Here is a 21,727-nt window from a genome sequence, read left to right as displayed (position 1 = left end):
GCCTTAACCTTTTGACAAGTCCACCTTATATGGAAATATGTAGCATCGAGAGAACCACATCTCCAACATTGGGTTGTAAATTCGAATACATAGAAGCCAACTTTTTAGGATCTAAATGCCATCTATAGAACATCTTGTAAAAATTTTCTCTCAGATTTTGGGCTTGTGTAAATTTCACATTTCTTACCCAGATTCTTTCCCATGTGTCCAACATTATTGGTTCTTCAATATTTTGAGCCCACTTTATCATACAAACTTTAACTAATTCTGTTTTGGAATCCATCTGTACTAATACATTATATATCCTCTTTATATGCATTAAACTTTGATCTCTTATTTGTTTAAATAGATTATCCTCAACTTGCATGAAACCAATTTTTTGATCTGTTTTCCACCTGGCCTGTAACTGCCCATACTGGAACCATGTTTGAATTACCTTTTCCTCTTTTAATACATCTAAGGGTTTTAGTTGTAATACCCCCCTTTCTAGGGTAAGAAGCTGTCTGTAAGTAATTCTATCCTGTTTTTGTGCTATGTTCATATTTTCTATTGTGTGTCTAGGAATTGCCCACATGGGTATCTTGTCATTTAATTTGTATTGATATTTTTCCAAACCTGCAATAAAGCATTCCTTAAAATATGACTCTTAAAATGTATGTCCACTTTTTTGTTGTATAACAGGTAAGCATGCCAGCCATATACCAAATCATGTCCCTCGATATTAAGTATCCTATCATTAGTTAAATCAATCCAATCACTGATTACAGATCATAATATAATTTTAGGTTGGGTAATTTCAAACCTCCCCTTGCATTATTTTTAACTTTACTCTTGGCTTCTTTCCTGCCCATACAAATTTATTAATTCCCTTCTGCCACTCTAGCAAATTCACATCTTTTTTAAGTATAGGTAACATTTGGAAAAGAAATAAAAGTTTGGGTAGGATATTCATTTTCACTGCTGCTATTCTTCCCAACAAAGATAACTGCAACTTGTCCCATTTTTTCATCTCTGTCTGTATACTATGCCAAAGTGGTTCATAATTATACTTATATAATTTCCCATTTGAGGTTAAAATATTAACTCCCAGATATTTGACCTTTTTGACTATTTCACATCCTATCATTCCTCCTAGTTCTTCCTTTTGTTTAGAATTCATATTTATAGCAAGTATTTTTGTTTTCCCTAAATTTATTTTAAAGCCAGACACTTGACCATATTGATTAATCGTATTCATTAAGATCATACTAGATTCCTGCGGTTGATTCAATATTATAACCAAGTCATCCGCAAAAGGACGCACTCTGTATTCTTGCTGCCTAATCTTCATTCCCTTTAGACCATCCAAGCCCCGTATTTTGTTCAGCAATACTTCCAAAGTTATAATAAACAATAGTGGAGACAAGGGACAACCCTGTCTTGTACCTTTTCCAATTTGAAAAGAGTCTGTTAAACTTCCATTGACTATAATTTGAGCCGTTTGCTGTTGATATATTGCTTTGATTGATTATAAAAAACTTTCTCCTATTTGCATTTTTTGCAATGTTTTCAACAGGAATTGCCAGTTAACTCGATCAAAGGCTTTCTCAGCATCCAAAAATATGAATGCAGCAGGAATTTGATTGTTCTTTCCCAAGTATTCTAGTGCATTAATAATTAGTCTTACGTTACTTTTCATTTGTCTCCCTTGAATAAAACCTGTTTGATCACTGTGTATCAATTGTTGAATAACCAACATTAATCTATTTGCTAGTATTTTGCCTTTTCAGTAGTAGCTCCGACCCTTTGGAACGATCTCCCCGTGGAGATTCACACCCTCACCACCGTCCAGACCTTCCGCACAGCCCTCAAGGCCTGGCTATCCCGTCAGGCCTGGGGATAAAGATTCTAATCCGTCCCCACCCGAATGATGAATGAATGTTGTGTTCTATTTTTACTTATGTATTGTCTCATGTCTTGTCTTGTATTCCCCTCCCCACAAATTGTAAGCCGCCCTGAGTCCCCTCAGGGAAAAGGGCGGCCTATAAATAATAAACAAATCTAAATCTAAATCTAAAGATTTTATAATCTACATTAAGTAATGAAATAGGTCTATAGTTTTTTGGTTGAGTAATATCTTGATCTTCTTTGGGTATCAGGGATATAAAAGCTGTCTTCCAAGATGGGGGCACCTTACCTTCCGTTTGAATCTTATTAAATAGTTCCTTAAGAGGTTCTACCATTTCTAACTGTAGATTTTTATAGTAAGCCGCTGTCAAGCCATCTGTGCCTGGTGCCTTCCCTGCCTTTAACTGCTTAATTACCTGTAGAATTTCCCCTGAAGTTATTGGTTGATTCAATTTTTGCCTGTGCTCGTACTATAGGTATTTTCTCTTTATCTAGGTATCTCTCTATATCTAGGCCATTAATTTTATCACCCTTATACAGCTCTGTAAAAATTCCCGGAAGGCCTTTTGAATCTCATCCTGTTGGAACACTTCCTTCCCTCTATAGAGCAGTTTAGTTATATTTTGAGAGTTTTGTTTTTTCCTAATCTGATATGCTAACCATCTGCCAGATTTATTTGCATTGCAAAAGGTATTGTGTTTTGCGTATGACAAACTAGTAGCTACCTGATCTGAGATCAACATGTTAAATTGGGCCTTTAATATAATAATTGCTTCTTTAATCTTTGTGTCTCCTGGGTTTAAAGTTAACTCCAGCTCTTTCTTCCTGATTTCATCCTCCAATTCTATTCATTTTACTCCTTGTTTATGTCTATGTGATCTATTTATATTTATCAAAACTCCTCTCATATACGCTTTACTTGCATCCCATACAAATTCCATAGGTGTACCCTTATTCATATTAAAAACAAAGTATTCTGTTAACAGTTTTTTACAATCATTAATATACTTTTCATATCTGAATAAGTTTTCATTCAATCTCCAAGACCTTCTTGCTTGTGCCACCCCTCCCAACTCCACCCAAACTGGGTTATGATCTGAAAAGACTCTAGCCACGATCTTTGTCTTCTTCACCCTGGAAAGCAAATCATTAGTAATTAATATAAAATCAATCCTAGAAAAAGATTGATGTCTATCAGAGAAGAAGGTAAAGTCATATTCTTCTGCATTTCTTTCTCGCCAAATATCTCTCAATTCATAGTAATCCATCATATTGAAAAAAGATTTAGGTAATTTTGCTCGCATTTGAGTGTTTGGACAGGAAACCTTCTTATCTTTCTTAGTGTCTATAACACCGTTCCAATCACCCAGTAGTATGCAAGACCTATAATCCCATTGTACTAATTTAGCATGAAGTTTTCTATAAAATCCAACTTGTTGTTGATTAGGAGCATATATTCCCAGTATCAATGTCTTTTTCCCTTCTAAACCCAGATCTAACGCGATGTATCTTCCATGGGGATCTGCTTCGATTAGTTCAGCTTTCATGTCTTTTCTTAAGTATATAACTATACCGTTTTTTCTTTTCCATAGCAGAAGCTATAAAATGTTGACCAAGTCAACATTAATCAAATATTTTTGATCAGTTGATCTGAGTTTCTTGCAAGCAAATTATATCATTCTTGAACTGTTTAAGATAGTGGAATATTTTCTTTCTCTTCTGTGGAGAGTTCAATCTGTTGACATTCCATGTTAGAAGCTTAGTTGTCATCTTTGGTTTCCTGAAGCTTTTTTAGAGCCTCCTGGAAAACCTGTTTAACCTTTGGCCTGGCTCCTCCCACTGCTTCTAGACTGGTTACTGTGGCTTCTTGACCGATGGACGGTGATTGTTGGAGTTGTTGCATTTTGGATTGTTGTTCCATTCGTCTGGTAATCATACGGTTTGGTTTTTGTTCCATAGCTCCTTGTGCTTCTAAGAGAGAGAGATGATCCATCTTCTCTGGTAATTGTGTAGTTTGCTGTCTATCTTGTCCTTCTTGTGCTCTTTCTCTAGGTCCCGATGGTGCAGGATGTCCAGCCTTCAAAATATCTTTCCATACTGAATTAAGACGGTATCTTTGCCTCTCAAATGTGAGTGCTAGGCCAAATGGTGCGTCCCATCTGAACTGTATCTGGCGATTTCTAAGCTCTTCAACTAAAAAAGCATAGTCTTTCCTGGATCTTAGCATTTGAGGTGGTATCTCTTTCAAAACAGTCAGTTCCTGACCCCCAATTTGAAGCTTAGTTTTATAGGACTCTTGTAATATCATATTTCTAATCTCTCTTGTAGTAAAATATATTACAATGTCCCGTGGAAGCTGCTTCTGCTTCGCCAACCAAGCGTTAACGCGATAAGCTTTATCAATTTGCCAATCAAAGTTACCCCCTGGTCTTCCCAACAGGCTATCAAACGCTTCTGAAAGAATCTGTTTCAGGTTTTCCTGCTTGTCTTCACGCAAGCCCCTTACTCTTAATGCCAGTTCCATTTGTCTATACTGTATCATAATAATTTCTTTTTCAGCATTTTCAACTTTTTGTTGCACCACCTCTATTTTCGATGCCAAATTAATATTAGCGTCATTAAGATCATCTAGTCTATCTTCAATTCCGGAAACATGTTCTGTCAATAAACTTACAATTCCCAACATATCATCTCTGATTTTGGAAAGCCGGGTCTCCAGTTTATCAGACAGCTCCTTATGCGCCACGGATATCTCTTCTTTGAATCCTTCTTTGAGTTCTTTGAATTTGGCTTCCACTTTAATTGTTTGAGTATTGAAAGCCTCAGTGAGTTTATCAGTCAGCTCTTTCAGGAAGAATTCTTTCGTTAGTGGATCACCTATAGGGGGCATAGGAGGCAGAGACTGCAGCTTTGTGCCAAGTGTGGGCGATGTGCCAGAGCCTCTAGGAGCCGAGGGGGCCATCTTTAAAGTAAGATTTGGCTTAGAGGCCATTCCAAGTTTTATCTTCAACCAATTAGTAAAACTCTGCTGGCCAGTTATGCAGCTGTGGAACAAGGTGATAAATCACTCCTTTCCTTTGAAATTTTAAAACTCCGTAGGGTTTTACGTAGAAGTTCAAAACATAAAAATTGTTACGAAGCAACTCAGCGAGCTCGTCGCCATTTTAAGTGTCTCTTTAATAGCTAAGTTATCGGAAGAAGGTCTTGTAAAAATGAAGCTAAGATTTAAACAAACAATAAAAGGCTCACGCATACCAGTCCTGCTCGCCTTGGAATCAATAAATCAAGTTTTGTTCTGAGGAAGAGAAAGCTTGCTTCGTGCTGCAAATTGCAGCTGGAATTCCCGGCACGGAGACAGTTCTGCCCTCAGCTGGCCCTCCTCCCCGCGCAGACACAAACTGTGAGGATCAGATGGCACTTTGCTCAGCAGAAATCGCTCACCTCATCTTCTATGCCTGAAGAATAAGGTAAACAAGCTGCCAGACGTCTGATAGATGATCATCCGACAGATAACGCAACCAGGAATTCGGGAGCAGCTATAATGAGCTGCTTCCCATCAGCAGGCCCCTCCCCAGAAGCCAACCATTTTTGTTGAGCTGTTGGAATTAGAGAAACAAGATGCGGAGACCATACATTCTGCAGCGATGGGAAGCTTACGTAAAAATATCTGCAAAAGAATTTAATAGCTTTCTGCTCCAATGGTGCCAATGTTATGCTTGGGAGAAAATCTGAAGTCAGCACCAGAATAGCTCAAGACTTCCCAAACATTGTAATCTGGCACTGCTTGAACCACGCCTCCAACTTGTGCTGGATGATGCAATAAAAGAAATAAAGCAAGTTAACCACTTCAAGATATTACTTGATAAGGTACACATCACTTTCCAGAAATCCTGCAAGAGCCAGAATGACCTTTTCCAAATCTCTGAACAACTGGGCATTGAAATTGTAAAGATTGGCAGAGTTTTGGGACCAGGATGGGCTGTCTGTAGTTTAAGGTCAACCATAGCTGTGTGGCATGCTTATCCAGTGCTACATCAGTTTTTTCTGGGTAATGAAAAATTCCCAGGCATGGCTTCCCATTTTGAAATTTTAATTTTTTTGAAGGATTTGGCCCTCATGATCGATATTCTAAATGAGATTTCTCTTTTATCAATGCTTTGCAGGGGAGAAACACAAATTTCATCAAAGCCAAGAAATTAGTATTGCAATAGTATTCAATTAGTATTGAAATGCTTAGATGGGGAAAAGGGCCCATATGAAAAAAAGGGTTGATGCAATGCTAGCTTCAGAAGCCTTCAAAAACATAAAATTAGTTCCAAATCAATGATTTGTTGCCCTTCCTCGTGAAAACCTTTTGGGAAGCATCATCACCAATTTGAATAAACGACTGATGGATTGCGACCATCTAAAAACAGGTAGCTAATTGCCAGGCGCAAACAAATTACACTTTATCACATATTTGGAGCCGGATTACTAGAACATTGAAGATGTAGTCATTCCATGGACAGAAGCAGAGGCAGCATTGATTGAATTTGGTGAAATGTTTAATTATGAAATTGATTTGAACGACTAAGGAGATGTTTAGGAAAATGTGATCAAAGATCCAAAGACCTACAAAATTTCTGACAGTATCAAAAAAGCTAGAGATATTGTCAGGACAATTACTGTTAGTTCAGCAGAGGCAGAAAGAGGGTTCTCAAAAATGAACCTCATCTGTTCAGAGCAAAGAACCCGCCTAATTGTTCCAAACATAAGTAATCTGATGATGATAAGTGTTGTTGGCATGCCTGTTGAGAGATGGGACTCAATTCCTGCAGTGAAAAAGTGGCTAGAGCACACCATCACATAGCTAATGATCCATGAGTAAAGACCAAGAAAAGTGCAACTGAGGAGTCTAGAAGCCTAACAACAACCTGGAAATATCTTCAACCACAAAACCAATAACACAAGTAAGTACTTGAGTGTATCTCTTTCATTGTGTTATTCTTATGTAAGGTGTAAGTGCATACAATTAAAGTCTTCCTTTCTGTGCCTCTTCTTTGTGCAGTTTATTGGAGCAAGGTGGTGAGGTGGTGGTGTAGAAGACTGGCAAGACAATCATCTTTCCTTTGTAAGTAACTGTTTTATTGCTTTGTGTGCTGGTTTAACCCTTAATGTGGTAGTGCATGCAATTAAAGTCTTCCTTTCTGTGCCTCTTTGTGCAGGCCATTCATTGGATGGTGAACCTATGGCACCATTGAAGTGACTTCCGGTTTACTCGTAGGGTCGGTTTTCTTCCTCCAGAGCCTTCAGGGAAGCCTCCGGAAGGCCCCTGAAGGCTCTGGAGAGCTTAAACCGGCCTTATGAGCAAATCAGAAGTCCATTCCTGAACTTCCGGTTTGCCCATCTAGCTGGTTTTTTGCGCTCTGGAGGCTTCAGGGAAGCTCCTGAAGCCTTCAGAGAGCCTACCGGGGGGGGGGGGGGGAAGGCTGTTTTCGCCCTCCCCAGGCTCCTATAAAGCATCTGGAGCCTGGGGAGGGTGAAAAAAAGCATGCAAAAAATGGGGGGGGGGATGCCTGTCATGCACGCATGCACAATGGGGGGGGTCATTGTATTATGGGTGCAGCATGCCCATGCCCAACCCCCCCGTGCTCCCCCGCTTATGGCAGGCAAGCCAAAAAAAGGTTCACCATCGCTGACCTAAGATTTGCATTTCCTCTTTTGCCTAAAGAGCCAGCTATGACCCCTACAGGACCCAATAGCAGACATCCTCAAACTACGGTCCTCAAGCTGGATATGGTCTGCCAATGCAAAGTATCCATCCAGCCCGTGAAGTGGTGGGATGAAAAGCAGTTGCCAGCTTGTAAAGTAGTGTTTTAAAGGTCTTTAAAAACAGCCTTTCAGATATTTTCCACAGCCATGTGATCCAGGGCCAATTGGTGAATACGGAAGGGGATGGTGCTGGCTTGCAAAGCAGCTGGTCCCAGCTTGAAAAGCAGCATTGTTGCAGGCAGAGCAGCCACGTGATCCAGGGCGGGGGGTTGGTGAGTAGGGGAGTGGTTGCTCCTGGCTTGAAAAGCAACTGCCAGCTTGTAAAGTAGTGGCTAAAAGTCTTTAAAAACACTTTAAAGACAACCTTTCAGTCATATGATCCAGGGCCAGAGGGAAGGGGTTGCTTTCAAAGTAGCACTTTAAAAGTGGGTGGGTGGGGGACATGCCTCCACGTCTCCTAGCTTTTTCAAAATCAGCTGAAGTTGGCTAGCACTAATTCAAATGCAACCTCAGTATAATGCCTGAAGAATTCACCCACTGCTTTGATTCTTCCCATATATAAAGTACACCCACCAAATTGATTGCTAAACAATTTTGATAAATATTCATGTGTATGTATGTGTGGCAAAAAGGAAATCAGTTTGTGAATTCTCCTCCAGGCTTAAAAAGACCTTTAGCCTTGTAATCCCAAATAAGCAGGCCCACACTTCCCATTGAATTAGTAGTATATTTGTTGTGGCCCAGCAGGAGCTGTTGGAGCTGCCACCAGACAGCGAGGGGCCCTATGAGTCGGCTCTGGAAGATGTGGAGGACCCTGGACAGGGTTCTGACTCCGAGCAGGGTGCAGAGAGGCTGGTTGGCCACCAGGAGGTGCTTGAGCCTTGGAGCAGTGGGGAGGAGAAAAGGGAGTGTGATCGTGACGTCATGCATTGGAGCAGTGGGGAGGAGACAAGCGAGTTGTTCTTGGATGCCCGACAATGGAGAGCTAATAGGCGTAAGGAACAGTTACACAATTACAGGAGATAATTGCACTCAGCTGGTGGTAATTAGGCTCCTCTCAAGACTATAAAAGGAATGATTGTGCACACACCCTTTGCAGGAGTCAACGTATTCATTAGAGCTGGAGAACTCTCGTGGCTAGCTTGGCAGGCTGGATTGCTGCCAAGGTTGGTCTGTGCTGGATTGCTGCCAACGTCTTGTCTGTGCTGGATTGTTGCCAACGTCTTGTCTGTGCTGGATTGCTGCCAAGGTCCTGTCTCTGTGTTAATAAATTCTTGCAGTATCTTTGTCTCAGCGTGCTTTGGTGTAGGACGAGGGGGGTCAGAACATATATTTATGTTGGTTAAAATTGTTCTTCATATTAAATATTGTATTATTTCATGTTTTTTGCACTACAAATAAAGATATGTGCAGTGTTCATAAAAATTTGTTCATTTTTTTTCAAATATAGTCCGCCCCCCAACAGTCTGAGGGACCATTATCCCTCCTTAATTCACCATTGGAGGGTGTGTGTGTGTGTGTGTTGATTCTAGCCTTCTTTCGCCTGCTTCCAATGTCTCTCAATGCTCAATCTTGGGGGTTTTAGTTGCAGTTTTAATTGGTGCAGTTTTCAGTCTGGTTTATTGTGTAGTCATCTGAAACATATGATCAGGAGTTATTTTGAAGGAAATCCTGTTTGTTTTGTTCTTTTTTTAATGGCCTATTTTAAGGAGCCTGAAGCTGCTGTTGTAATGAAGTGGCAAGTGGCAAGAAAGTTTGAGCTCTTTTTCCCTTGTGGGGTCTTAAATAAATAGATTCCTTGGGTTGAGCAAGTACAGCAATGACAAAGGCAAAATGGACTGTTAAATTGGCTATGCCCACTCAGTCACATGACCACCTAGCCACACCTAGCCAGTCACATGACCACCTAGCCACACCCACCCAGCCGATCTTGCCCCCCAACAGTCTGAGGGACCGTGAATCGGCCAAAACATTTGAGGACCCCTGCCCCATAGGAATTGGACAACAGCCAATAGAATATTAAAGGGCATGTTTTTGCACAGGAACAGGAAGCTCAAATACAAAGCCCGAAGAAGGTATAACCTCTCCCCCCCAACACAACTATAATTGTAACCAAAAGTATTGTTGCTAAGTAAAAACAGTTGTTAAGTTAATTTTGCCCCGTTACAACCTTTCTGGTCACAGTTGTTAAATGAATCACTGCAGTTAAGTTAATAACACGGATGTTAAATGAATCTCGCTTCCCCATTGACTTTGGTTTCCAAAGATCGCATGACCCTGAGACACTCAAATGTCATAAATATAAATCAGTTACCAAGTATCTGAATTTTGATCACATGACTTGTAAGAGGTCGCAAGTGTGAAAAACTGTCATAAGTCATTTTAAAACTGTCCAGGAAGTACAGATAGTCCTCAACTTACAACAGTTCATTTAGTGACTGAGGTTACAATGGAACAGAAAAAAGTGACATGACTGTTTTTCATGCTTATGACCATTGCAGCATCCCCATGGTCACATGATTAAAATTCAGATGCTTGGCAATTGACTCATTTTTATGACAGTTGCGGTGGCCTGCCATCATCAGAAGTGACCTTCTGACTAGCAAAATCAATGGGGAAGCCAGATTCACTTAACAACTGTATTAGTAAGTTAACAACTGCAGTGATTCACTTAACAACTGTGGCAAGAAAGGTCTTAAAATGTGGTAAAACTGACTTAACAAATGTCTCATTTAGCAACATAAATTTTGGGCTCAATTGTGTTCATAAGTCAAGGACTATCTGTATCTAATGTTAAGAGTATGCTCTCTAAAGTACTATTCAGTACTAAATGCAACTTTCATAAACTGTAGATTAAGGAAAAAATTCTCCTTAATGAATTATTGCACATGGAATATAGATCTTCAAACCCACCTAATGCATTTTGATTTGGCAGTTAGAGTAATCTGACAAAATTTTTAAGAAATTATACTGGAGTGGACAAATATTGAAAATGAAATTAAGTTTGTCCGTTATTGAATTTTTCCATCCAATTATAAATTCAGAATCTAGATTAGCAGGTTGAAATGTTCCTGGAACATAACTTTTTTGATGTTAACCTGTGATACTTGTTGTCTACCAAACTTTTCTATCTCCTCTTGACTGCACAAATAATCTAATACAGCATTCTTATGGCTCAGTTGCAATGGTTAATACTTTTAAATATAAGTGATAATGTTAATATCTTTTAGTTTCTTGTATCCCTGACATTATTTTGGAAATTTTAAAGGAGGAATTCAAAATCTAGAAACTTTAAGAGATTGTAGCTTACCAGGTTGTTGTTCTTTTTTATAACATTGGGAATGTACTTGAAGATACAAAAAAAAAATCTAGCTAATCAGCAAAAGAAAAGAAGAAGAGCACAACTGAGCGTGGAATTATGATTGAGCCAATTGCCAGTGCCTAAAATGTGATCACCTGACAGTAGGGAAGGGCAAAGGTGGCCATCATATTTTTGAAATTGCACCATAAATAGCTTTTGGGCAGGCTGTTGTAACTTCAAATGACCTCTAAGTGGCTGGTTATGAGGACTTCCTTTACAGGAAAAAAATGCTGAAACTGACAAAAAAATGCTTTAAGATATAGCACTCAACTGCTCACCTAGGATTCAGTCCTCAGAATGGTTTGCCAGCAATTATAATGAAATGTACACTTATCTGAAACTTATGAGATTTTTATTTTCTGCAATATTTTTGCATTTTTAAGTAGTCATTTTATAAGCCTAACTGACTAATTTGGGTTCCAATCAAATCAGGGGTGGGTTCCTGCCAGTTCTAATCTCTTCTATAGAAGAGGTTCCACAAATCTACAGTGCTGTTTAGAACCAGTTCCAGCTCCCTCCCCCCACCCGCACATCATCAAGATGAAGAGTGAGAGGAGGAATTCTGGGAGTTGAAGTCCACAAGTCTTAAAGCTGTCAAGTTTGAACATCCCAGGGTTTTTTTTTCTAAAGAGTTAGGGGTCTTGTAACTTGACAGCTTTAAGACTTGCGTGCTTCAAATGCCAGTTTCTGAGCCAAAATTTTGGTTGCTACGCAAGAGCTTTGTTAAGTGAGTTTCACCACATTTTACAAATTGGCCACACCTACCCAATCACATGACTGCCAAGCCACTCCCACTCAGTCACATGGCTGGCAAGCCACTTCCACCCATTCATGCTTTGTGGAAGTGGCCAGCAAGCCACTTCCACAAAGCATGCCACACCTACAGAAGAGGTTCTAAAAATTTTTGAAACCCACCACTGACTCAAATGTACATTGATGTCTGAATAAACCTTACTAGAAGCACTGAGTTTTGGTAACAACTAACTTAATAAGAGACTGCTCTAATAATCTTTTAAACCTGCATTGCCCTTGAAGACAATCCTCACAATCCAAGTGATGACCAAATTTAAAAACACAATCCTACCTGCTAATCAAATATGAATGAATACTAATGTCAGCCGCATCTCCAGCCTGGGTTTTCCCTTTGATGCTTGCTTGTTATTGGTTGCCATAGTAACAGTGGGGACATGGCTTTGGGGTTGGGGAAGTGAGCTGCTGTGAAGATGGCCCATGTGAATAAAAAATGAGGTTTGCTCTTAAAGTTATTGCACAGCTGAATGGATTTGTTTATATCCAGTCAAGACCAACCATCATGGAACTCCAGATGGACGAAAACACCTGAAGATGTTCCTCACATGACAGTATGTGGAATGGGGATTGGACATTCAGCCTGGGTGCCCAGGGGAGGGATTGGGGAATATGTAACTTTTGTACCTTTTGGCTCAGATCTTGCTTTTCTTTCGCTGCTATCATTTCAAACTCAGTAAAAGTACCTCTTCTCTATTTCAATGGAGTTGGGGTTTTTCTTTTTTGGGATTTGAACAGAGGCAGACCTGACAACTCTCAGGTTAACAACACCAGAAAAAAAGGTCTACATATTTTTGTTATAATAATATGGTTACTAATAGTTGAAATGATGAAATTAATTCAACATTCTTTTATATAATTTCACCAATCAGTTCCTTGGTAGATTAGTAATTTGAACAAAAAAATTCTAGCCAACTATAAGAAATACTGGAAAACTCTTACAGAACTTTTAACCAAGAGATTGATGTAGTAAATGATACACATATTTTGTCAATATTAATTATAAATATCCACTAATTTTATGGGTGCATGAAACTGGTTTGGGAAAATACATAATAAAACCTGCAAACTTTGTTTTCTGAGAAAGCTGATTTTTAAAGTTTCCTATTGCCTGCATCTTAAGCAGACTTGATAGTGTGATGACCCTTCGTCTAACAACTCCTGCAAGCAATGCATTGTATATAGATATTCTAAATGTCAGAGATCAAGAAGATAGTCTTCAACTTACAGGCAGATGATAAAGTCACTGCCTGGCAACCATCCCTCAGGAGAAATTTCAAAAAGGGAACAATCACAGAAGGGCCCAGATTCTATGCATATAACTTCTAAAGTTAGAGCTGCAGGAGTAAGGTCTTTTAAGATTTGATGGAATGGGTAAGTTGCTATGGGAACAAGTAGTTCTTAGATAATATGGTCCTTGCAGTTTTTGAGTTGTATAAGCAGACAAAATTGGAAACCAATCTAACAATATCAGCACAAAAATATAGTTATAGAGGATACAAATTAACAACTGGGTTGCTATGTTCATCTTATATTTAAGATCTAAAATGTTTCTTTTTAAAAAAGCAGCCCAGTTTATAAATACATCCTGGTGTTTGGGGGGGGGAGTGAATTTGTAATACATAAAACCTTATATAGATCTGTTAGAATAAATGACTATGATAATCCCATCGCTTTTAGGAGAAATTAAAATAAGACAACAGCAAGAATTGATAGAAACTATTTCACATTACAAAATAATGTCATTTATTAAGTCAGATGTATTCATAATCCCAAAAACTAGTTGCATACAAGATCTGATAAACTCACTACTGTGTTTCCCCGAAAATACAACCTGTCCTGAAACTAAGGCCTTGCCACATTTTTTGCATGGGCAAAAATATAATTCCCGCCCTGAAAATAAGCCCCCTGGACACACACCCCTCCAGCCACGCAGAGCACTGCTCACCGACCTAGAAGTATCCCGAGCCGCGGGAGCCGGGGGGGGGGGAGAAAGGTGCTCACATTGCTTGCTGCCTTCAGAATACCGCTAGGTTGGGGAGTGGCATTCTGCCTGGCCAGAGAGGGGAGTTGCCGGGGGGCTGCTCCCTTGTGAGCAGGCTCCCGAAGAACCGGGCACAGACTCAGGGGTGAAGCAGCCATGAGGTGACCATGCTCACGAGCAGCCGCCCGGCAAACCTCCTCTCCAGCAGGGCAGAGTGCCATTCATTGACCTAGGGGGTATCCCTAAGGCGCCAAGCCATGTGGCACTCTGCCCACTCCCCAGCTCCCGCGGATTGGCATATTCGGGATACTCCCTAGGTCAGTGCATGGAGCTCTGCCCAGCTGGAGAGGGTGGTTGCGCAAGCGCCTGTTCTGCCCACAGCTCGCATGCCTCCCAGCCTCACCATGCCCTGGCCCAACTCTCTCTGCAGGGCCAGGGCACCGCTGCCGCTTTTGCTGCCACACTCTGAGCATAACTTCTTCTCCAGCTTCCAAACTCCGGAACTCGGCTTCCGATTCTTCCAGCAGCGGCTGCTCTAGGACTGCACTCTATGGTTGTGGGTCCTATGGCAGCCGGCCCACAACCATAGAGCGCACTCCTAGAGCGCCGTTGCTGGAAGAATTGGAAGCCAAGTTCTGGAGTTTGGAAGCCGGAGAAGTTATGCTCGAAGCGCGGCAGTGAAAGTGGCGGCGGTGTCCTGGCCCTGCAGGGAGAGCTGGGCCAGGGCATGGTGAGACTGGGAGGCATGCGAGCTGGGGGCAGAACAAGCACTCACGCAACCACCCTCTCCAGCTGGCCAGAGCTCCATGCACTGACCTAGGGGGTATCCTGTTGCGTCCTCCCGATGCAGCCGGCAGCTGGCAGCCACGGCCAGAGCCTCAGGCTTCTGATTGGCTCTGGCGTGCCAGCCGGCCGGCGGGAAAAATACACGCCACCAATTGGCTACCTGCCTGACAGCTGTCAAGTATAAATAGCTGTCAAGTGGGCTCCATTCCCTGTTCGTGTTTTGCTGTTGAGTTCCTACAATAAAGTTCAGTTGATTTTACCTTAGACTCTCATCTTTAAAACTGGCGATGAAGATGAGTGACACGGATCCTGATCATGTCCCAGCCTTGGCTCCTTCTTCTGTTTTCACTGCTTTCCACCCGGAGGCTGAATCCTGGGACGCTTTCCTCGAGTGTTTCAAGGTTTTCCTTGAGGCTCATGACCTGTCTGAATTGCCTGAGGGGAGGAAACAGGGCACCTTCCTCCATTATTGTGGCCCTGAAATGTTTGCCACCGCCAGGACTCTTTCAGCACTGACCCTGGTGCATACGATGCCTCCTCATGGCCAGGCTCAAGCTGCACTACGAGCAGACACCATCCAAATACGCTCGCTGGCAGTACTTCAGGCGCTGCATCCAACTAGAGGGACAATCTATCAGCCAGTACGTGGCTGCGCTGAGGGCTGCCGCAATACATTGCGAGTTTGTCGACTTGGAAAATGCCCTCTTGGAGCAGTTCATTTATGGACCGCTCGATATCAACCTCCATCGCCGCATCTTGTCCCGCGCTGAACTCTCCATGAAAATCAAGGTGGACGAAGCCCGCGCATATGAGATGGCCGGCCAGTCCACCCCTGATGTCCATCGATTTCCTGCTTCCGCGGTGCCTGCGCTGCCTCACTCGTCTGTCCATTGTCAGATGATGGCCGACAAGCTCCGCACCGATCTCGACTCCTCCGTCGACCACCTCAGGTTTCTGCCCAGTCGGGATGGCGGTGTTTGCCTCAGCTGCGGCTGCTGCCATTCCAGGGCCTCTTGCTGTTTCCGAAATGCTCTCTGCTGCAAGTGCGGGAAGAAGGGCCACATCACGGCCGTTTGCCGCTCAGCTCCTGGAGACTCTCGCAGCCCGAGGCCTCCATCATCTTCTTCTTCTGCTCCATCGGCCGCCTACCGATGTCCGCCTCCTGGGTCTTCTGCCACCCGCCTGAGGTGCTATGCCGTCTCCGATCCTGAGGCTCCAATGCCCGACTGGCTGCCCAACTCCGCTGCCTCCTCTTTCGGGGGCCGGGGTAAGATGCACCTCCGCGTCTTACTCACCGGCTGCCCCTGCCAGATGGAACTGGACACAGGCTCGGCCCGCATGATCATGTTCTGGGAAACTCTTCATGCTTTGCTTCCGCATCTCACGCCGAGCCAGCTGTCCCCTGCTAACTGCTTCCTGAGGGACTACCAGGACAACCCTATCCCCATCCTGGGTTGTGGGAAATTCCCTGTCCAGTATGGGCGGTTTAAGGGTTCCTTGCCCCTTGTCGTAGTCCCAGCCCCCTGGCTTCCCTTCTGGGGCTCGATTGGTTCAGGGCTTTTGGCCTTAGCATTGCCGGCATTAATTCATTACGCCTCGCCACCTCCCTAGACTCCCTCCTATCTGAATTCGATGTCTTCTCGGATGCCCTGGGCTTCTACAAAGGCAACCCCATCTCCCTTAATCTGGACCTTATAGTGGCGCCCATCCGCCTTAAGGCGCGACGGGTTCCTTTTGCCCTTTGGGCTCGTGTTGATGCAGAGCTCGATAAACTGATCTCACAGGGCATACTGGAGCCCGTGGATCACTCCCCGTGGGAGATCCCCATAGTGTTGCCTTTGAAGTCCGATGGATCCCTGAGGATCTGCGTGGACTATAAGGCAACCGTCAACAATGGCCTACAAGAGCACTCCTATCCTGTGCCAGTCGTGCAACACATGTTGCACTCCTTGGGCCAGGGCAAACTTTTTGCGAAGTTGGACCTGGTCCAAGCGTACCAGCAGTTGCTGGGCCAGGGCATGGTGAGATTGGGAGGCATGCGAGCTGGGGGCAGAACAAGCACTCACGCAACCACCCTCTCCAGCTGGCCAGAGCTCCGTGCACTGACCTAGGGGGTATCCCAAATGTGCCAAGCCGCGGGAGCTGGGGAGCAGGCAGAGTGCCACATGGCTTGATGCCTTAGGGCTTACCCCTCAGTCAGTGAATGGTGCTCTGCCCAGCTGGAGAGGGGGTTTGCCAGGTGGCTGCTCATGAGTGTGGTCACCTCATGGTTGCTTCATCCCTGAGGCTATGCCCAGCTCTTTGGGAGCCCGCTCGCAAGGGAGCAACTGCCTGGCAACCCCAAAACAATAAGCCCTCCCTTGATAATAAGGCCGAAGCCATATTTTGTGGGCCAAAAGAAAATAAGACCAGGCCTTATTTTCGGGGAAACACGGTAGTTATTGAAACTCTTGTGAGGCAGCAGTCAATATCAGTATCAGCATTGCATCTTATTTGAATTAAAATTCATCTTACTTGTTGGTGGCTGTTTAACTCCTGTTTTTATTGATTAAAATTATGTTAATGTAATTTTCTTGGTTTGCTGTTGCTTTCTTTAATGAGTCAATATCCCCAGTAACCTCTGTCTCTCATCCAAAACCTAGCCAGATCTAACCTTGCTTAGATTCTGAGTCCAGGTATGAACAGTCAGATACTGCCAGCTGTTGAAGCTGTAGTTCTTAAAATTATCTTTAAAAATTGCCTTGAGGAAATTTAGATTTAAAGAAGAATTTGTTTAGCACAACCCTAAGGGTTTGTACTTTTCTGTGTAGTTATCTTTTGATGAAGGTGAAACTTCAGTCCCAGGAATAGACTGGAAATCAAATGAAAATAAAACATTTAGCTCATTCAGACATATGTGAAGTTAAACAACTTCTGTCCTCTTGAAAATCTTATCCTAAATACCCACTGCTCTGATTTTCAACACTTCTTTTCCTGCCACTTTCAAGGAAATCAAAATAACTTTTAATCAGTGAGGCATTTTATAACTATTTGGATTAACACTCAAGTCCTTATAAGCCAACAAAACACTCAAATAGTATATTGTCTCTAGCAGCTTGTCTACATACTTATTTTTAAATTATACCTTTCCTGAGAAAAAGTCTGAAGGGAACTTTTTCTTATAATTTACACTAGAAAACTACAAGGATTCTAATGGGAAAAAGTAGAACACGATGGATTTAGCCCCAGACTTGATTGTAGCGATCAAATCCTTGCACTACCTACCTGGAGAACAACCCCCAAGGAAAATGAAAAATGCCTGTTTTTCTTGACTACTCTGCAGCCTGCGATACTATCTGGAGTAACAAACTAATAAAGATTATACCTTGCTGTAAAACCATTGTCTTGACTGACATGTTGAGTAACAAGTTATTTTAAGTTTTCACAGAATTCAATAGAAGCAGATATAAATTGAATAATGGACTACCACAAGGGCCAGTGCTATCCCCTTCTTTTTTAAACTTGTATGTCCACGATCTACCTGAAACTTTATACAAAATTTAATTATGCCGATGGTATCAAGCTCACAGCCAAAAAAACAACTTCAGTAATGCAGAGGGCATCCTTTCTCAAGATCTCTAGAAACTGCATGACTACTTCAAAAAATAGTGCTTGCAACCAAGCTTAACAAAAACAGAAGTAGCCTCATTCCACTTCAGCCATAGGTACACAAATTATCACCCTTCAGTGAAGTTCCAGAACTGTATTTTACTATGTAATAACTCTCTGAAATACCTGGGGGTAACACTGGACAGATCACTACCCTTCCGACCAAGCCTGGAAAAAATAGTTGCAAAATTGAAAACAATTTCCTGAACAGACTGGCTAGAACAGGGGTGTCAAACTCAAAGCACGCGGGGTGCTTACATTCAGCCTGCAGGGCTGCCCTAGAAACAGCAAAGGACCAACCTCTGCCAGTGAAAACGGAGTTTGGGAGGGCGGCTCTCCCAAGCTTTATTTTTGCTGGCAGAGGGTTGCAGAAGGCCGTTGCAGCTGGAAATGGAGCTCAGGAGCCCGTTTTTGCTGGCAGAGCGTCAGGCCACCACAGGCAACCCCCAACACGAGTGACATCAAGCAGGCCACACCCATCCTGGTCATGCCAACCCTGCCCTCCCCCCCAGGTCAAACACAACCCTGATGTGGCACTCAATGAAATAGAGTTTGACATCCCTGGTCATGCCAACCCTGCCCCCCCCCCCAGGTGAAACACAACCCTGATGTGGCACTCAATGAAATAGAGTTTGACATCCCTGGGCTAGAACATCCTGGGGCGCTGATGCTAACATCCTACAAACAACAGCCTTGGCTTTGGTTTTTTCACAGCTGAATATTGTGCCAGTATTTGGCTTAACAGTGCTCACACCCAATTGGTTGATGTCTGACTCCACCAGACAATGTGTATCATCTCTGGAACATTGCATCCCACTTATGCATACTGTTTACAGTATGCTGCAATATCATACTGCCCCACATACAAAGACAAGTTCTAGTTTAGTTATGATCAAGGATGCTAAACAAGGCCCTCCCAGTTCACCAAGACAATGCATAGTCCATAACAAGACTGAAATCCCATAGACCAGCATGGAAAACAATGATTCACTTAACATCTATCCAGTTTAAGCCCTATGCCCGGAGAAAAGAATGGTCAAAGGAACTTCTTGTGACCTGACCATTGGTGATCACTCTACCAAACCAGTTGATTTGGACCTATCTCACTCTATCTGGATAAGATTGAACAGAATTAGGTGTGATACTGGAAGACTTGCCTGGACCCTGAACTAATGCGGATGGAAAGATCCGCTTTGTTGTGATAATGGTGCTGATATGCAAACTACTAAACATATTGTGCAAGTTTGCCCATCTTATGTGTTCTCTGGTTCCCTAGAAGACCTTGATGAAGCAAAGCCTGGAAGCTGAATTGGACATCCAGTTATTAGGCCACTGTAGTTTTGTGTATAATTTACATGAATTATGTGTATAGGTTTACTTCTTTTCTGTCATGTTTATATCATATGCTTAATAATATTAGAAAGCAAACTGCATATGGCTAAAGACAACTATATGTTTATAGATTAAGACTGTTTTAATGTGACTAAGTGATCATGGGCAAAGCTTTTCGTTTTGTAAATATGTTTTATTTTCATTTTCATTTCATACAGTCACATATATACTGTGCATAACCGGGGCCATATAACATTGAGCAATAAACACAGCCATCCTTGTCAACAATACTCCCCAAAGTACAAACCCAATATACCACTTCAACCCTCCATACACCCTTTCTTTCACCCCCTCCAACTTTCCTTTCTCCCCTACAACATTCCCCTCTACCCTACTTCCCCTCCCCCTCTATCACTCCTCTCTCCCAATACACTCCCTCCCTTCCATCTGACCCTTCCTCCGATCCTCTCTCCCACCCTCTCTACCCCTCTTTCTTCTTTCCCTCTGCTCCTCCCTTCGGTGTATTTCTACTATCTATCAATATATTCAGCTTCCTATTTTTACACTAGAATTAAAAAAGCAACAGTATACAAGTGCAATCATGTTACTTTAAAATCTAACACATACTATATTTCCCCCCTCCCCCCCAGGACCCCACCTCCCTCCCCCCCCGACTTCCCAGAGCCCGTACACGGTATAGCTTTTTATCAAACACAGTCTAAAATATATTAAAACCAAGGAAATTTAAAAAAAAAAGAAAAAAGAAAAAAAAAGTCAGTAAAATCTCTGCGTTAAACTCAGCTTCTTGCCGTTACACAAACTTTAAGCAGTTTACATTATTCCTAATCTTAGTTGTTTGATTACCTGCAGGATTTCCCCAGAGGTTATTTGTTGGTTCAACTTTTGCCTGTACTCTTCTCTAACTAGGGGTATTATCTCTTTATCTAAGTATCTGTCTATATCTAAACCCTTAATTTTGTCCCCTTTGTACAATTCTGTAAAAAAAAAAAAATTCCCGGAATGCCTTTTAAATCGCCTCCTGTTGAAACACCTCCTTCCCTCTATAACACAATTTGGATACATTTCAAATTTTTCTTTTAATTTCCTCTTCCAATTCTTTTCGTTTTTGCCCTTGTTTATGTCTATGTATTTTGTTTATATTCATCAGTACTCCTCTCATATACACTTTACTTGCACCCCCTACAAATTCCATGAATGTACCCTTATTCATATTCAGAACAAAGTATTCAGATAGCAATTTTTTTACAATCATTAATATACTTTTCATATCTAAATAAACTCTCATTCGACTTCCAAAACCTTCTTGCCTGCACTACCCTTCCCAATTCCGTCCAGACTGGGTTATGATCCGAAAGGACCCTCGCCGCAATCTTTGTCTTCTTCACCCTAGAAAATAAATCATTAGTGATTTGTATAAAATCAATCCTTGAAAGGGATTGATGTCCATCAGAAAAAAGGGTGAAGTCATATGCCTCTGTGTTTCTTTCTCGCCAAACATTTCTCAATTCGAAGTCGTCCATCAAGTCTTTTTCCCTTCTAGAATTAGGTCTAATGCGATATATCTTCCAAAGGGATCTGCTTCAATTAGTTCAGCCTTAATGTCTTTTCTTAAGTATACAACTATACCATTTTTCTTTTCCGTAGCAGAGGTCACAAAATATTGACCAAGTTCGGGGTTGAACAAATATTTTTGATCAGTTGATTTGATATGAATTTCTTGCAGGGAAATTATATCGTTCTTGAACTGTTTGAGATAGTGAAATATTTTCTTTCTCTTCTGTAAAGAGTTCAGACCACAACTCCTTGGTCAATGGCCGGTGATTATTGAGGTTGTTGCAATGTACCTTGTTTTCCCATTCGTCTGGTAGTCATACGCCTAGATCTTTGTTCCCTGACCCCTTGCCCTTCCGGAAGGAGGAGATGGTGCTTTTTGTCTGGTAGTTGTGTGATTTGCTGTTTATCTTGTCTTTCTCGTGGTCTTTCTCCAAATCCAGATGATTCAGGGTGTCCCACCCTCAGGATCTTGTGATAGAAATCTCGGGCTTCCCATACAGAGTTGAGACGATATTTTTGCTTATCAAATGTAATTATAATACCAAATGGCACATCCCATCTATACTGTATCTGACGGTTTCTGAGTTCTTCCACTA

Source organism: Thamnophis elegans, chromosome 6, assembly GCF_009769535.1.
Source record: "Thamnophis elegans isolate rThaEle1 chromosome 6, rThaEle1.pri, whole genome shotgun sequence".
Lineage (NCBI taxonomy): Eukaryota > Metazoa > Chordata > Lepidosauria > Squamata > Colubridae > Thamnophis > Thamnophis elegans.
Note: the sequence above shows the minus strand (reverse complement) of the source record.